Below are 18,620 nucleotides of genomic sequence, written 5' to 3'. Positions count from 1 at the left end.
CGCGCAACGGCTCTACAGAGTCCCGGCCGGCTTACATATATTATCCGGCTCGGTCTCTTAATATTTCTTTCCTTACAATACAAGTCACACCTATACGGCGGTTTATCACTACGGACCTTAAGTCGCCTCTGGGCCTTGGGCCCTTACTAAGCCGCCGTCTTCAACCTTGAGCGTTGGGCTTCAAGAATTCTTATAGGTATAACCCGGCCCCTCCTGGCGAGTCGTACCTAATAGTTATATCCCCAAAATTAGGCCCCAGATTGATTTGAACTGGTTCATGTTAGTCTTTGTCACTTAAGAAAAGTCTTCTGCTCCTTGCTTATAAAATTTTCTGTAACCCGCCATGACGTCATCCTTCAAATTTGTGGTAACCCGCCATGACGTCACCTATCATAAATGCATGTTTTGTCCAACACATCTCAACAGATCTCTGTCTTAATGACCATCCGAAAATCGAGGCGCCTTTGTAGCTGGATAACTATGTTTTTTGGCCTCCTTGTTTTTCGTGCCCATTCAACAGGTTTTTCCTTATAAATAGACCCGACTAGGTCTCTTCTCATTCTCCATTTGCATCTTCTTCCTCTCGCCCCCATCTGCCACTGGAGCTCTGCCGCCGTCGCCACTGCGCCCTTCGTCCTCATCGAGCTTGGCCGCTGCATCGACCTGATCTTGACCAGAAAACGGCAGCGCTCCTCCTCCGCAGATCCTCCACAGTAAGTTCTTCCCCTTTTCGCGCCATAGATCTATATTAGGGCTAGCGTGTTCTTCCGTACGGGCACAGTTCATCGAAGCTCTTGCTTTTTTTTCCTTGGCATGGCTTCGCCTGATCCAAAGAACCCCATGGATCTGATGCGGTTAGTGTTCCGCATCCATTTTGATTATTAATAGATCTCCTTTCCTTGTAAGAAAACCTCATCATAGCATATGAACTTCTCTGCGCCCTGTTTTTAGGTCTAGTAATAGTTCTTTTCTGAATCTTTATTTGATCCAAAATAACTAGTGCAAAATGTGAAACCTGTTTGTACAACATTTAGGCAAAAATCCATAGTTTGCTAGATTTATCCAGTCATGGCGACTTTGATCGCCGGCTTTTAAGGAAGTAATGATCAATTAATAATCTGAACCACCTCTATCGGTTTAAATAAAGTTGATGGCTTACAAAACCTATGGCGGCTTAAGTAATCAGGACGTAATTATCCTTATACCATTAGGACCCTTCATAAGTCGCCATATTGCTATTCACAGTAATACTTTTATCCTGCCCGGCTTAAATTTGAGCCGGCCCCTTTTACTTTGTCTTAGGCTTTCAAACAGAATGGTGCCCAAGGTAGATACCTCTTGCAACTGGGTGAAATCCATTGTCACTGACAAGACTTTGAATGACTTTGTGAAAACCGGCTATCAGCCAAAGAAAGAAATCATGCCTTATCGTGCTCCTGACCCGGACGAAGAATTTCCTCAACCCAAAGACGAGGAGGTTATTGTTTTGACAGGTCATATGAACCAGGGTTTTACTCCTCCCGGCTCAAAGTTTTTTAGAGATGTGCTGAAGTTCTTTGACCTTCGCCCACAAGACATTGGACCCAATTCCGTGTCTAATATCCGCAACTTCCAAGTGTTCAGCGAAGTTTATCTTGGTAAAGAGCCCAATTTACTGCTTTTTAGAGAAATGTTCTACTTGAACCACCAAACAAAGTGTGCCAGCGGCCAGAGCTTGGAACTTGGCGGAGTTTCAATCCAGCGTCGCAGGGATGTGATCTTTCCCTATGCTAACCTGCCAAGCCATCCCAAAGATTGGAACATGACATGGTTCTACTGTAAGGATACCTCCGGCTAACGAGAACCCTCTGCCCGGCTTTCGCGCCCTTCGTCTTGACACCAATCATCCTCTGCCTGACAAAATTACTGTCGTGGAGCATAAGTCCCTTGCTCCTACCCTGGCCAAGATCAAGGCTCTGCTGGGGAACGGGTTGAATGGTATTGACCTGGTTCGGGTCTGGCTTGCCTGGCAAGTTATTCCATTGAGCCACCGCACCGTCTTAATGTGCGAATATACCGGCGCCAAGAATGATCCCCTGCGCCATAGCCCGGACGACTTACCTTCTCATGTTGTTGATGACATGACCAAATCTCTTCTCAATGAGAGTCTGGCAGGTTGTGGCAAAGTGGGTCTAGCCCCTTTCTGCAAAGATAACCCGGCTCCAAAGGTAAGCCACCCATATGAAATGGTTATCTTATTTTCTTAATGTTTCTCTCATACTCATAAATATGCGTAATCCTTGCAGGCGGGTGATAAATTTTGGAAAGTTAAATATGAGCATGAAGCTGCGAAGAGAGCAAGAAAAGAAAAGAAAGCCGCCAAGAAAGAAGCTATCAAGAAGAAGGGCAAGAAAGCTACCGCTTCTGACCTGCTTTGGCTAGCGGACTCTTCTGAGTCGGAGGTAGCCCTTGACTCCCTTGGCTTATTTTTTAACCATCTTATTGACACTTATCATCAGCAGGAGGACACCGGGACAAGCCGTAGCAACACTGATGAGGTAACTATCCTTTCCTCCGACTCCGAGCCTTTGCCAAGACGGAAAATCCGTAGAGTGACCCGGAAATTAAGATGTTCTCATCCTCTGGCTCATCACGATCCTCAATTTCTTTTGAAGCGGCAAACTCATGAGAGCCGGAGGCAGATCCGGACCAGCAAGGACGCGGAGCTCTCCTCCGGCTTACCGAACACTCCAAGGAAATGCCGAAATGAGGTTACCTCTACTTTAAGCAAGTTTTATCCCTTGGCGGGTCTCTTTTGTCAACCACTCAATCCCTCTGACTCGGATTATCAGGATACTTCTCCTTCCTCCGGCGAGTCATTGCAGTCCAATCTTCCAACCTTCAAGACTGCTCCAGGGTATACTAACCCGCTCATCTTGCGTATATTTAAATCCCTTGCACCTGTATTAATCTTTTATTTTGGCACAGTGGTCAAGCCAAGCCCAGCAAAAGGGCTACAAAAAACAAATCAACTGAGGACAGGGTTACAACTGAACCGGTTCTTGAGACAGTCGTACCAGACTCAACCACTCATGAACCGCCGCTTGAACCAGCTCAAGACTTAACTCCTCCTGCCACCGACCTGCCCACTAATCAAGCTGTCGATGAATCAGAAAATCCGGAGGCTCCTAGCCCAGTCCAGACAGATGATCCTTGCAATGCTGATGTGGAGATTACCAGAACCGGCTATGTTGAGCCGAGAAGGCCAACTGTGCTGGCCAAATGCTCCACCAAGGAAGAACTTCTGGACCAGCGCCGAGTCAAGATGGATGTCACTAATTATGCTCATATGAGCATTGGAGATATCTTCTCTGGCTATATGAGCCAAGTGCACAGCAGCCGGAACCTCGAGATTGACATGGTGAAGCAAATGCACCACAAATTCGAGGTATAACCCGTTCTCTCTTATTCATTATCCTTTAGTATGTTAGCCCCCAAGTATGCTGCATATGATGCTTATGATGTAGACTTAGAAACAAACTTAGCAACATAAAGAAAAGAAAAAAATTCGGCTTACCATGTAGTCCCCAAGAGGCGGCTTAACCAATATGGTTGAGTCGGTTCTTTATAGAGAAATTCTTATGGTTCTTTGAACAACAGTATGCATTAGCCCCCAAGTGCCAAGTATTATTGCTTGCAAAATGCTTGGGACTTACTCTTATAAATCGCCATCTGATAACCGCCATGGAAAAGAAATCTCTTTGAGACATTAGCCCCCATGTGCCAAGTGTTATTGCTGGCAAAATGTTTGGGGCTTTAATATTGCATAAATAACTTACTTGAATTGAATTTTGCACTTGTATAGGCTACCACGAGTCAACTTGAGTCTGAGGTAACTAATCTGAAGAGCCGCCTTGAATTCCAAGAGACTAAACTTGAGAAGGCCAACACCAAGTTTGAATTCAGTGTTTCCAAACGGGAGAAACTAAAAAAAACTTCAAGCTGAAAAGAAAGCCTGGGCGGATGAAAAGACCGCACTAATAAGCCGGGCTGAGAAAGCAGAGGCGGCTCTGGAAGAAATCAATGGTGAATTATCCGGTTTAAAGCGCCATATCTCTCAAATGGTCTCAGCCATCTTTGGTAAGTCGCCTTACCATTGTCTAAATATCTAAGCCGTGCAATAGATCATAGGCCTGAAATTAATTCTCCTGATTATGCTTATACAGGCCCCAGAAGTGCAAACTTGAACCAAAACATGCTGACTAAGCTGAAGGCAGTATACACCTCGGTGGAACAATTGTACACTGGGTCGCAACGTACAATTGCTTCGGTGGCCCTGTCCAATGAAATGCCAACCCTCCTGGCACATGTCTTGAGGAAGCTTTCGGTTCTTCCGCAACGGATCAATGAACCGAGATGGTCAGCTGCAAGAGCCGGAGCGATAAATGCTCTAAGCCGGGCGAAGGCCTGGTTATCGAAACTAGACCCGGCGGATATCACCATTGGCTACCCAAGCCTGAAGGAAGATGGCATGCCGTTTGAAGACGCGGATTTTCTCGCCTGTGTCAAAGAGATACGCCCCGTGGGGACTCTGATAGCAAGTGAAGTAGATCTTACCAAGTACCAGGCGGGTTACGATGAAGAAAACTGAAGAATTCCAACGCCTCAATATGACGTGACCAGTCTGATTCCTCCACCTCGTAAGCATACCTTTGCTCCTAAAGTTGACCCGGCCGGTCTTGTTAACGATGAAGCTGAATTTGAAGCCTTGAACAACATTGACTGGTCATCATCAACCTTCCAGGAAAAGGAGCAGGGCATAGGCGCGGAGAGGGCTAACCCGGATGCGTCAGGCCAATCATGAAGGTGATCCTGCCGTGGCGGCTCATACCTGGGGTGTAAAAAAACAATGTGAAATATTTGGACTCGATGAGTCCTGTAATAGGATAGAGATAACTTTGTTGTGGTCGTGCTATCGTGCATGTTTTGATGCTTAACGTTATTAAGCCGTTGTGCTATATCCATCCGTGTTACTTGTCATCTTCTGACAATATGCTTGATCAGGTTTCGAAAGCTGTCCTTCAACAGACTGCAAAAAATGCCTTGACATCGGACAACCAGGCGGGTCAAAAGGATTTAAAAACAATCATAGATTAGCTTGTTGCAAAAAACACAACTATGATCTTATGCTTAAGATTTCTCAAATTTGCACCACCGGTTTATATGACCCGATTAGTAAGGGTGATAACCCAATCTTTGGATACCCGAAAATTTCAAAGGTACAATGATGCTTATGGATCGGTGACTCATAAGTCAATAATGAGCCGGGTTACAGCAATCATACTTAAAAGTTGTAAACCTCAGAAAAAATCTCAAGTCAAACAAGGGGGTTTCCAAAGGCAACTTAAATCAAAAGAGAAGTAAAAAATGGCAAGGCTACTGATTCGAAGACGATCAGTGAACCGTTCCAGAGGGGTTTAAGCTAGGATTCGAATACGATCATGTAGCCCCCAATGGCTTAGGCATTGCACCGATCAAGAGGGAACCGACAATTGTGTTCTCTTTGGTTTGAATACGACCTATGTTTGAACAGGAAGCCCCCTAATGACCTTGAGAGTTTTTTAACGACTCTGATTCGAATACGATCAAAGTCGATTCTCAATGGGTTAAGCTATGATTCGAATATGATCAAGAAGCCCCCAAGTGAGCTCGGCAGTTGGCCAATCAAAAGGGTACCGACAGCTATGTTCTCTTTGGTTCCAATACGACCTATGTTTGAACAGGAAGCCCCCTAGTGATCATAATTTTTAACGGCTAGATTCGTATACGATCGTAAGCCGGATCAAAATGGGCTAAGCTGGATCAAATGTGATCAGCCCCCAAGTGATCATGTGAGAGAATAATGACAATGATAATGACAAATTTACCTTGTGAGGAGGAAAAAAGGACAGAGGTCCTGCTTTATTATTTATTATAATATATACATTGGCAAAATATATACATCAGGGGAGCCTATGGCTCAAGTGTAGTAAGGCCGAAGATGAGCAATATTCCACGGCCTCCGGGTCTCTTCCTCCGACTTATGTGAGTCTTTGCGCTCTCGAACGTCAATAAGGTAATATGACCCGTTGTTCAAGTTCTTGCTGACCACAAAAGGACCTTCCCAAGGTGGTGATAACTTGTGTGCATCAGTTTGATCCTGGATGAGCCGGAGCACCAAATCACCTTCATGAAAGGCTCTGGACTTAACACGGCGGCTGTGATATCGGTGCAAGTCTTGCTGGTAAATCACCGAGCGAGCTGCTGCCAAGTCTCTCTTCTCATCTAACAGGTTGAGATCGTTCTGACGTGCCTTTTCATTGTCTGCTTCAACATAAGCAGCCACACGAGGTGAGTCGTGACGGATGTCAGAAGGAAGAACCGCATCAGCTCCATAGACCATGAAGAAAGGTGTGTAACCCATTGATCAATTAGGAGTAGTATTAATGCTCCATAACACAGAGGGTGACTCCTCAACCCAACAACCCGGTGTCCACTGCAGGGGGATCAAAAGCCGGGGTTTGATGCCTTTCAAGATCTCCTGATTGGCTCTCTCGGCTTGACCATTGGAATGAGGGTGAGCCACTGATGAAACATCAAGCCGGATATGCTCACGTTGACAGAATTCCTCCATGGCGCCTTTAGACAGATTAGTGCCATTATCAGTGATAATGTTGTGTGGAAAGCCAAAGCGAAATATCACCTTCCATGAATTGAACCGCCATAGCTGCATCACACTTACTGACTAGCTTTGCCTCAACCCACTTTGTAAATTTATCAACTGCCACCAAGAGGTGGGTCTTTTTATCTTTGGATCTTTTGAAAGGCCCAACCATGTCAAGCTCCCAGACTTCAAACGGCCAAGTAATTGGAATCATCCTCAATTCTTGAGCCGGCACATGAGCCCGTCTTGAGAACTTCTGACAACCGTCACAGTTACTGACCAGATCCTCCGCATCAGCATGAGCCGTCAGCCAATAAAACCCATGACGAAAAGCCTTGGCCACAAGGGATTTTGACCTGGCGTGATGACCACAATCCCCTTCATGGATCTCACATAGAATTTCTTGGCCTTCTTCAGGGGAGACGCAACGTTGAAACGCCCATGTAACACTTCAATGATGCAACTCGCCATTGATAATCGTCATGGACTTAGACCGCCAGGTTCTCTGCCTAGCCAAGGTTTCATCCTCAGGCAACTCACCCCGGGTCATATAAGCCAGGTACGACACTGTCCAATCTGGAATGACATGAAGAGCCACCACCAACTGTGCTTCTAGGTCAGGAACAACCAAGTCTTCCTCTGTGGTAACTTGACGGAAGGGTTATGCAGAATATCCAAGAAAGTATTAGGCGGAACCGGCTTATGCTGCGATCCCAGCCGGCTTAAGGCGTCAGCCGCCTCGTTCTTTCTACGGTCAATGTGCTCCACCTGATAACTCTTGAAGTGTCCCGCAATTGCACAACCTCACGACGATAAGCCACCATGAGAGGATCCTTCGAATCCCACTTGCCAGATACCTGCTAAGCCACTAGATCTGAGTCGCCGAAACATCTTACCCGGCTTAAGATCATCTCTCTAGCCATCCGGAGACCATGGAGCAAGGCTTCATACTCAGTTGTGTTGATAGTACAGGGAAACATCAACCGGAGCACATAACGAAATTTATCACCTCGAGGGGAAGCCAAAATAACTCCAGCCCCCGAGCCCTCCAATTGCCTAGACCTGTCAAAATGAATTGTCCAATACGTGTTGTCCGGATTTTCTTCAGGCATCTGCAGCTCTGTCCAGTCATTGATGAAATCCACCAGCGCTTGAGACTTGATAGTTGTGCGTGGCATATATTTTAGGCCATGAGGCCCAAGCTCAATAGCCCATTTGGCGATTCGTCCTGTGGCCTCTCTGTTTTGAATGATATCCCCTAAAGGGGCAGAACTAACCATAGTGATGGGGTGGCCCAAGAAGTACTGCTTAAGCTTCCGGCTTGCCATGAACACCCCATAGATGAGCTTCTGCCAATGCGGATATCGCTGCTTGGACTCAATCAGTACCTCACTGATGTAATAAACCGGCCGTTGAACCGGGTATTCCTTGCCAGCCTCCTTGCGCTCCACCATGATGGCCACGCCGACAGCACGTGTGTTAGCAGCCACATATAATAACAAGGGCTCCTTGTCAATGGGAGCAGCAAGAACTAGCGGCTCAGCTAACTGTCTCTTCAGATCTTCAAAAGCAGCATTTGCAGCGTCACTCCAGATAAAGATATCTGTCTTTTTCATCATTTGATATAATGGCAGGGCCTTCTCTCCTAACCGGCTTATGAACCGTCTTAGAGCAGCGATACGACCCGCCAAACGTTGAACACCATTGATACATCCTGGTTTGGACAGGGAGGTGATGGCTTTAATCTTCTCCGGGTTAGCCTCGATGCCCCTGTTACAAACCAGAAAACCCAAAATCTTGCCTGCAGGCACACCAAACACACACTTGGCCGGGTTAAGCATCATCTTGTAAACCCGAAGATTGTCAAAGGTTTCCTTGAGATCATCAATCAAGGTCTCCTTTTCTCTGGATTTAACCACTATGTCATCCACATAAGCATGAACATTGCGCCCAATTTGATTATGAAGACAATTCTGCACACATCGCTGGTAAGTCGCCTGGGCACTTTTGAGCCCAAAAGGCATTGAAACATAGCAGAAGGCTCCAAACGGAGTAACGAATGTCATTTTCTCCTGGTCCTTAACCGCCATCTTGATCTGATGATAACCAGAGTAAGCATCAAAAAAACTCAAACGCTCACAACCCGCCGTAGCATCAATGATTTGATCAATATTAGGGAGAGCAAAAGGATCAGCTGGACAAGCCTTGTTTATGTCCGTATAATCCACACACATACGCCAAGTGTCGTTTTTCTTAAGCACAAGCACCGGGATAGCCAACCACTCGGGATGAAAGACTTCGATGATAAACCCTGCTGCCAAGGCCGGGCTACTACTTCACCAATGGCCTTCCGCCTCTCTTCATTAAACCATCGAAGAAACTGCTTGACCGGCTTAAACTTTGGATCAATATTAAGAGTGTGCTCAGCGAGTTATCTCGGTACACCCGGCATGTCACATGGTTTCCATGCAAAAATGTCCCGATTCTCACGGATGAACTCGATGAGCGCGCTTTCCTATTTGGGATCCAAATTAGCACTTATGCTGAACTGCTTGGATGAGTCGCCTGGAACAAAATCAACAAGCTTAGTCTCATCGGCCAACTTAAACTTCATGACCAGCTCATGCTCTGTGGTTGGTGAGGGAGTCCTGGATTAGGGGGTGTCCGGATGGCCGGACTATGACCTTTGGCCGGACTCTCGGACTATGAAGATACAGGATTGAAGACTTCGTCCCGTGTCCGGATAGGACTTTCCTTGGCGTGGAAGGCAAGCTTGGCGATTCGACATGAAGATCTCCTCCCATTGTAACCGACTCTGTGTAACCCGATCCTTCTCCGTTGTCTATATAAACCGGAGAGTTTTAGTCCATAGGACGAACAACAATCATACCATAGGCTAGCTTCTAGGGTTTAGCCTCTCTGATCTCGTGGTAGATCAACTCTTGTACTACCCATATCATCAATATTAATCAAGCAGGAGTAGGGTTTTACCTCCATCGAGAGGGCCCGAACCTGGGTAAAAACATCATGTCCCTTGTCTCCTGTTACCATCCGCCTAGACGCACAGTTCGGGACCCCCTACCCGAGATCCGCCGGTTTTGACACCGACATTGGTGCTTTCATTGAGAGTTCCTCTGTGTCATCACCGTCAGGAAGGATGCTGCACCCCGTCTTTAAAGACGGTGCTGTTGCTAAAGGAGCGTTGGCTGTCGGTCGAACTCTCCGGCTAGGGAGTTTTTTAATGACCGCATGTTCGGCCGCCGCGCCGACGATGACCTCTCGGGTCATCGAAAGCAATCTCCACATCAGCTCGGAACTCGCCGAGTAGTTAGATCCGATGGAGCTCTTTTCCTTAAACGAGCTCTTGGATCGCATTGCCGCCCTAGGAGTCGTTACAGATTACGGCCAGATTGGGCTTAAACCCGATCTGAGAGAGATTGACTCTCCCCAGGTCACCCACCACATTGAAGTGGTGGAGGAACAATGCGGCGAATCTTCACCCATCCTAAGGACCAGATGTGTCCGAATTCCTGATCCCTCCAAGCCGGACATCCGCGGAGGGGAGGACGTCGCCCAAGCCCTGAACCTAAAGTCAGGCAGCGGGCCTGATTCATTGGATAACGTCCAAGAAAACAAGCTTTCGAGTTCGGAAATTTCTTGGCCCCTGAGTCTTAGATCGGGCGAGGTTCCGGATTTAAATCCACCCGCCCACCCAAATATTAGGGATCTATCCCAAGTTCGGCAAGAGCCCAAGGAAACAGTACACCATTACTGGGCCAGATTCCTCTTGGTTATGAACAGGATAAAGGACTGCCATGAGAGGGATGCAATTTCATTCTTATGTAACAACTGCACGGACATCGGAATCCTCAACGCCATAGGCGCTGCGAAATTACACGCTTCGCCGACTTGACATCCATAGTACGAAAGTACTATGCGATAGAAAGCGTTCGAAAAACCGAATCCAAATTCTAGGACAATCCAACCCTGAATACAATCCCAGTCCGAAACAAAAGGGCGCATCATCGCCAGGCACCTTGGCCAAACAGCAAAAAACAAAAACTCTCTATAGGGTATGGAACTGTACTGGAGGGATGGCTCAATGGACCCTGTAAAATTCATAGTACAAAGGATGTCACACCAACTCATAGCCTTAGAGCATGTTGGATACTCCGGCAGGTGGCCAGAAGTGGCGAGGAGCTTCTAACCCCAGAATCCACAGAGCACCACCCCAGAAACGCCAGTACTATGTCAACAGTCTTCGAGACTTTCGCATCAAACAATGCGAGGAAACGAATGCTCCGCAGCCTTACCGAAGTCTACCAAGTAGTGACAATAAACCCATGGCGTGACACGGCTATTACCTTTAATGCCAGTGATGAACCTATATTCCGGACAGCCCGAGCACCAGCCGCACTGGTCCTCAGTCCAATAGTGGAAGGCTTCCGACTTACAAAGGTACTCATGGACGGTGGCAGCGGATTGAACCTCATCTACGAGGAAACCCTGCGAAAAATGGAAATAGATTGGAGCCGCATTGAGCGAAGCAACACAACCTTTAGAGGGATAATCCCCAGCCGGGAAGCATGCTGTTTAGGAAAAATCACACTGGATGTGGTGTTCGGCACGCCGGATAATTACAGATCCGAGGAGGTCACATTTCAAGTGGCCCCGTTCAGCAGCGGATACCACGCTCTGTTAGGGCGAGAAGCATTCACAATTTTTCAAGCTATACCCCATTACGGGTACATGAAGCTCAAAATGCCTAGACCCAACGGAATCATCACTCTTGCTAGTGATCCGGACACAGCGCTTGCCGAAAACAAGACAGCCGCACTGGCCCTTGAGGCATTATCCGAAGCCCTAGCGGCCGAGGAACTAACTGTGTTGCGCTCCACGGTGGACAGGGACGACGTGATACTCGACAAAAGATCCAAGTCCACCTCCTTCAAGCCGGCAGACGAAATAGTCAAGTTCCAAGTCCATCCAACGGACACTACAAAAAGGCCTCCATCGGGGCACAATTAAGCCCTGATGTAGACGCCGCACTAAGAGAATTCCTACATGAAAATTGGGACATTTTTTCCTGGCACCCTTCAGATATGCCAGGAATCCCACGCAGGATGGCCGAGCACAGCCTGAACATCCTAAAAGGATTCAAGCCTGTTAAGCAGGCTCTTCGGTGTTTCTCCGAACCTAAGAGACAAGCCATGGGAGAGGAGCTAGCCAAACTACTGGAAGCCGGATTCATCAGAGATATAAAACATCCGGACTGGCTAGCAAACCTGGTAATGGTACCAAATAAGGACAAATCCTGGTGCCTATGCATCGATTTCAAAGACCTAAATAAGGCCTGTCCAAAGGATCCCTTCCCCCTCCCCGCATTGATCAAATCATCGACGCCACTACAGGACATGATTCATTGTGTTTCCTCGATGCATACTCTGGCTACCACCAAATGAAGATGGCAGAGTCAGACCAAGCCGCAACGGCATTCATCACCCCATACGGCCCATTCTGCTTCAACACAATGCCCTTCGGGCTCAAAAACGCCAGCGCAACACATCAGCGCATGATTCAGACATGTCTAGCCAACCAGATCGACAAAACGGTTGAAGCGTACGTGGATGATGTGGTCGTTAAAACCAAGCACGTCGAAACTCTAATAGACGACTTGAGGCTCACGTTCGATAACCTCCGGACATATGACATTAGGCTTAACCCGGAAAAATGCGTTTTCGGCGTACCAGCCGGAAAGCTCTTGGGCTTCATCGTATCCGTTAGAGGAATTGAAGCAAACCCAGCCAAGATCCGAGCTCTGTCACAATTGGATATTCCAAAAGATCTCAAGAAAATACAAAAATTGACTGGATGTGTGGCAGCTCTAAGCCGCTTCATCTCCCGATTGGGGGAAAAGGCATTGCCCCTTTACCACCTCCTCCGGCGCACTGAACACTTCGAGTGGACGAATGCCGCCACGGCCGGACTCGAAGAAATAAAATCCATACTGGCAACAAACCCTGTCTTGGCCGCGCCTAACATCGGCGAACCAATGTTGTTATACATCGCGGCAACTCACCAAGTTGTAAGCGCAGTCCTCGTTGTCGAACGAGAAACGGACGGACACAAATTCCCTGTCCAGAAACCAGTGTACTACGTGTACACTGTCCTCACTCCATGCAAGACCCGGTACCCGCATTACCAAAAGATAGCATACGCAGTGTTCGTGGCATCCCGGAAGCTACGACACTACTTTCAAGAGTGTTCGATAACAGTAGCCTCTGAAGTACCTCTTAACGATATCATAAACAACCGCGACGCAACAGGCCGGATTGCCAAATGGGCCATTGAGCTCCTCCCATTCGCCATAACATATAAGCCACGGCGAGCCATCAAGTCGCAAGCCTTGGCCGACTTTGTCGCTGAATGGACTGAAGCAGAACTCCCTAAAGAGTACGGCACATATTCCAACTGGACCATGCACTTTGACGGCTCCAAAATGCTGGCGGGTTTGGGGGCTAGCGTCGTCCTGACGTCCCCAATAGGAGATACAGTCCAATATGTACTCCAGATAATGTATACGGACTCCAACAATGCAGCCAAATACGAGGCCCTTCTACATGACCTCCGGATGGCAGTCTCCATGGGCATTCAACGCCTAGAGGTGCGTGGGGATTCAAACCTCCCAATATCCCAAATAAACGGAGACTTTGATGCCAAAGATCCGAAAATGGCAGCTTATCGCAACACCGTCCTAAATATGTCAGCTCGGTTCGAAGGGCTGGAATTCCACCATATAGCCCGGGAAAATAATCAGGCAGCAGACGTCCTAGCACACATCGGCGCAAAGCGCGATGCAGTCCCCCCCCCCAACATTTTCCTGGAAAGGCTACTCAAGCCATCCGTACAGTGGGAAGGGGACTCCGGAAATAACAATTCGGACATGGCCGCATCACCTGACCCCGAACACCCTGACACAACGGAAGACTCCGTCAATGAGGTCACACCCTCAGCCCACGTAATAATGGCAGTAATTGCCCCGTGGACAGAACCATTCTTAGCCTACTTAACTAGGCAGGAACTTCCCGAGGACCAAAATGAGGCACGCTGCATAGTGCGGCGATCTAAAGCCTATAAAGTCCATGAAGGAGAGCTTTACAAGAAAAGCACCACCGGAGTCCTTCAAAGGTGTATCTCCGAAGAGGAAGGGCGGAACCTTCTGGCTGAAATTCACGCCGGACTCGGCGGGCACCACGCCGCAGCCCGAGCCCTTGTGAGCAAGGCCTTCCGTACCAGATTTTATTGGCCGACGGCCCGGGCAGACGCTCAGGACTTGGTCCAGCGATGCGTCGGTTGCCAATTATTCGCTAATCAAAGCCACATGCCGCCTACCGCCCTACAAACCATACCCATTACCTGGCCTTTTGCAGTCTGGGGGCTTGACATGGTTGGACCCCTTAAAGGAGGAACCCACAAGCAAAAGTATCTACTAGTCATGGTGGACAAATTCACCAAATGGATAGAGGCCAAGCCTGTTAAGACGGCCGAATCCGGACCGGTGATAGACTTCATATCCGGGGTTGTACACCGTTACGGCGTCCCCCACGGCATCATTAATGACAACTCACAAACTTCACGGCCGATGAAGTTAAACTCTGGTGCAAAAACATGGGCATTAAGCTCGATTACGCTTCAGTCTATCACCCACAAACTAACGGTCAAGTCGAACGAGCCAACAGTCTAATCATGAGCGGCATCAAACCCAGATTAGTGTGATCCCTCAAGGAATCTAACACGCACTGGGTATAGGAGCTCGACTCCGTACTCTGGGGGCTGCGGACCACGCCAAATCACACTACCGGATTCACGCCATTTTTTATGGTATACGGCGCAGAGGCAGTCCTGCCCTGCGACATAATTCATGACTCACCTCGCGTGCGCATGTACGAAGAAAGAGAAGCCGAGCTCGATCGGCAGGACAGCTTGAACGCATTGGAGGAGGAGCGCGACATGGCAAAAGCTCGTTCCGCATTCTATCAACAGCGGGCTCGAAGATATCAAAGCAGAGAAGTACGGGCCAAAACTTACAATGTTGGCAAACTAGTTCTACGCCTGCCGAACAAGAAAAAGGACAAACTCAAGCCCAAATGGGAGGGTCCCTTCATAATCGACCAAGTCCTGACTGGTGGAGCGTACCGTCTGTGAAACACATCGAACAACCGACTCTAGCCGAACCCATGGAACGCAGCACGCCTACGAAGATTCTACGCCTAGCACCGGACTCTGTGTTCGTCTCCTTCCTCTCTCACCTTCCTTTTTTTTAAAATTTAGCTGCCTGGTATTTCTCTCCTTCTTCCTCCCTTTTTCTCCCAAGCCTTTAGGGGCTTGCTTGCGTGTTGTTCGCACATAATTGACGCGCCACCCGCGCTCATTATACCTGGGGGCTTCTTTATCAGAAGCTTATATACACGGGCCTCATGCCCAAAACATGTGTGACACTTCCGCATGAACCTTTTATGCACCATTATATGCATCAATATGACTTAAGTTTTGGCCAAGCTGGGTTGCCTGGCTCCTGTGCTTACCCCTACGTTCCCGTTTGTTCGGCTAAGTGGTAAAGGGAGCACCTCTGCGATTGTTACTGTCGGGTCAGCCGGATGTGTACCTCAGACTAGGTGAAGCCGAAAGCTAGCGTTCTTAAGGGAATATTCGGTCGGTGAACTAAAAGATGATTTTTCACTTGTTTATTTATCTGCCCCCAGATGCTTTTCTGCTTTTTTACGCAGTCCGGACATGCACTTTAGGGCATGCCTCCCAGGGAAAGGAACCCCTAACGGAACTATTCTCCCTGGAAGATGTTTCTTACTATCCATGTAATATAACATAACTAGTTGGGCACTTGTCTGCTAAAGCATTTATGACCCCTACGCCTGGTCTCCATGCATGCCCCGGTTCTTACATAACCGAGAGGGTATTCGGACACACTCCGGACTATCGGGTCCAGAGGTTGAAGCGAAAAGGTCTGCAATGACAAATGATCTACAATCCTGCTAGAAGGCATTTTACATGTCATTTTAAATTACATAGTCAATTTGACTGGGTATATTCTTCTTCAATACCATCCAACAGGCCGTCTAATTTACAGTCCTGTTGGGAATACTTGGCGGCTAGCTCTACCTGGCCATACACTAAACTGACAGGGATCTCCTTCCCGTCGGGCCCCACAGGGCCGACCTCGGCCATGTGGTTTGGGTCAGCCTTCGTGTACCGTGTCTTCACCATCGCCCAGGCCTCCCTGGCGCCTTGACGGCAGGCCGATATCTTCCATAATCGGACGCGCTGCCACACTCCCTTCAGCTTCTTTGCAAGCTCTCCAAGGCCTTCCGGCAGGGAGAGGGATGGCCACAAAGCCTGGACGACGCCTTGCATCGCCTACCGAACTCGTTCGTGCAGTTGCAATAGCTCGGGGAGAAGGTCCCCCGCAGAACCGGGCATTTCCTCCGCAGGCCGACCTGTCAGCATATCTGCAGACATAGCTCTGTCAATCGACTTCCTCGCCGAACTCTTTTTTGAAGATTCGTTTAAGCACTTACTAAAAATGCCGCGTTGAAGTCGCCGATTCTCCTTTACGGAATCAGACAGCTGAGCACGAACATCCTTTAGTTCCTCGCTCAGCTGGGTATTGGCGTCTTGAAGCTTGTTCTTCTCTTACCTCACCCTCGTCAGCATGCTCTCGCCAGCCTTGAACTGGTGTAGGAGTTATTGCTTGTCCGGATTCACTCCGGCCCCATCTGCATTGTTATTGTCAGAATTGCACACATGCCGCACTTCACAACAGAATTATCTTTCGAAGCATATATTACCTGAGGGGGTTCCCTTGGCATTCTCTGAAGCGGCCAGCGCGGCCTCAAGTTGGGCCTTGCTCTCTTCCAGCTCCTGGGACAGTTGCGTATTATTTTTTGTAAGATCCTGCATAACATATGATCCTTAAATCAGTTATCTTAACTGTTTCAAGTCTCGGGGGCTACTGACATATATAACCATCAGATTTACTCACCCATATGTCTCTCACATACTGCTCTATGGCTCTGGCTAGACCATTTTGAGCGGCACAGAGGTACGCATCTCCCGTATTAAAGGCGTCCAATGCCACTTGGGAAAAGCATGCGTCACGAAGAACAGTCCGGCGACGCCTATGGTTCATGGCACTCTCCACCTCTGAATGGGTGGCAGATAGCCCGTCCGCGTCCTCTGTCGGAGGAACGTCCGGTGCACGCCTCGTGTTCGCCTCCGCTTCCAGACCTCGCCTTGAGGCCTGGCCGGTGGATATAGTCCAGCGGGCGCTCTTCTTCCTGGGGGAGCATGAGCGTTAGTATGTCGTGAGGGCATAAACCCTAGGCGTTAAAATTGCACGCCGTATAGTTGCACCGGCGTCTCGATCCGGTCCGCACTTCTCTTTAGCCTGCCTGGCTTCAATGGCCCTTGTTGGCTACCCACCGCGGGCCCGGCCCTCCGCCTCAAGGATTTCCCCTGCAAAACGAAACACTATTGGTTTACGGCAATCAAAATAAGCATGGATGGATCCTCTTGAAAGTACTGGGATTTCGGTCTCGGTTACCTTTGAGGCTGGAAGTAGTCCGGGATAATCGGCCGTAATAGCCACTAAGGTGTTGTCCTTACTCAATTGATGAAACACCCCATCAATTAGCTCCACACATAAGTCCGGGTCCTCTTGGGAGTCCGGATCGAGGGACCGTTCTGGGTCCTCGGGTTGTGGAGGAGGGCTGTTCATCTCCTTCACAGTCTGGCGCAGCTCCTGCGTTAACATTGCTAGACTAAGTACTCAATTATGGGAATTTCGAAAGCGGGTAGGCAAGTGAAAGTGTTCGCTCACCCAGCTTGGAGGACTGTACATGGAGAATCCTCCCCGTGGGTTGACACGGAGGAATTCCTCTTCTTCTTCCTTGTACAAAGCGGATAAGATCTTCGTTAGAGTGGCAGCCGAATCCGGCCCCTTGCAACCACACCGGGTGGCATCGTCCTCCCCGTTGAAATCCCACATGGGGTGGCCTCTATGCTGAAGCGGCTGCACCCCCCGCATAATGCATGTGGCCATGACCTCGATCATGGTCAATCCGGAATGAGCCAACAATCTTATCCGGCTCATCAGGTAAAGGACGTCCCTATCAGTTTCCCTCTAAGGGTTCCGTGGGCGCCAGCTCAGGCGTTTCTTCAACGGAGCATTATTAAACTCAGGGAGGCCGATCCGTACAGGGTCCGGCAGGGGGACGTCATCTATATAAAACATTCTAAAGGCCAGTCCTCGGACGCCTTCTTTGGGGTTCCGGATAGATATCCGGTCCCGGCGATGCGCCATAGTTCGGCTCCGCCCACTTGATAAATCGACCCCTCCTGAGAATGGGGTACAAGGCAGAACAACTTCTTCCACAGCGCGAAATGGGCCTCGATGCCCAAAAACAGCTCGCAGAGGGCCACGAAGCCCGCAACATGCAGTATGGAGGCAGGCGTGAGGTTGTGTAGCTGGAGGCTGTAGAACTCCAGTAGCCCTCGGAGAAACGGATGAATTGGAAATCCGAGTCCTCTTATTAAATAAGGGACCAGGCATACCCGCTCTCCTTGGGAGGGATTGGGGACGCTCTCCGCTTGCTCTCCGCCGCTATAGGTGGCAATCCCGGCTCGAACTAGGACCATATATGCTGGGGGGAGGAGCCCCTTGGATTGGAGCACTACTAGCTCGCTATGCTGGACGGAACACCACTCCCAATCTCCGGGCCGAGGGCTGGAGAGGCAAGAGGAGGGGTTGCATCGACCGGCCATGGTGGAATGGATCTCTGTCGAAGGCGCTCTGATGAATGCTCGCAGAGGGAAGATGGTGTGAATTGGATCTAAATCCCCGTCTCTTTTATGGGCGGCTCAT

Source organism: Triticum aestivum, chromosome 2B (genome assembly GCF_018294505.1).
Source record: "Triticum aestivum cultivar Chinese Spring chromosome 2B, IWGSC CS RefSeq v2.1, whole genome shotgun sequence".
Lineage (NCBI taxonomy): Eukaryota > Viridiplantae > Streptophyta > Magnoliopsida > Poales > Poaceae > Triticum > Triticum aestivum.
The sequence above is the reverse complement of the archived record's forward strand: the minus strand, read 5'-3'. Positions refer to the sequence as shown.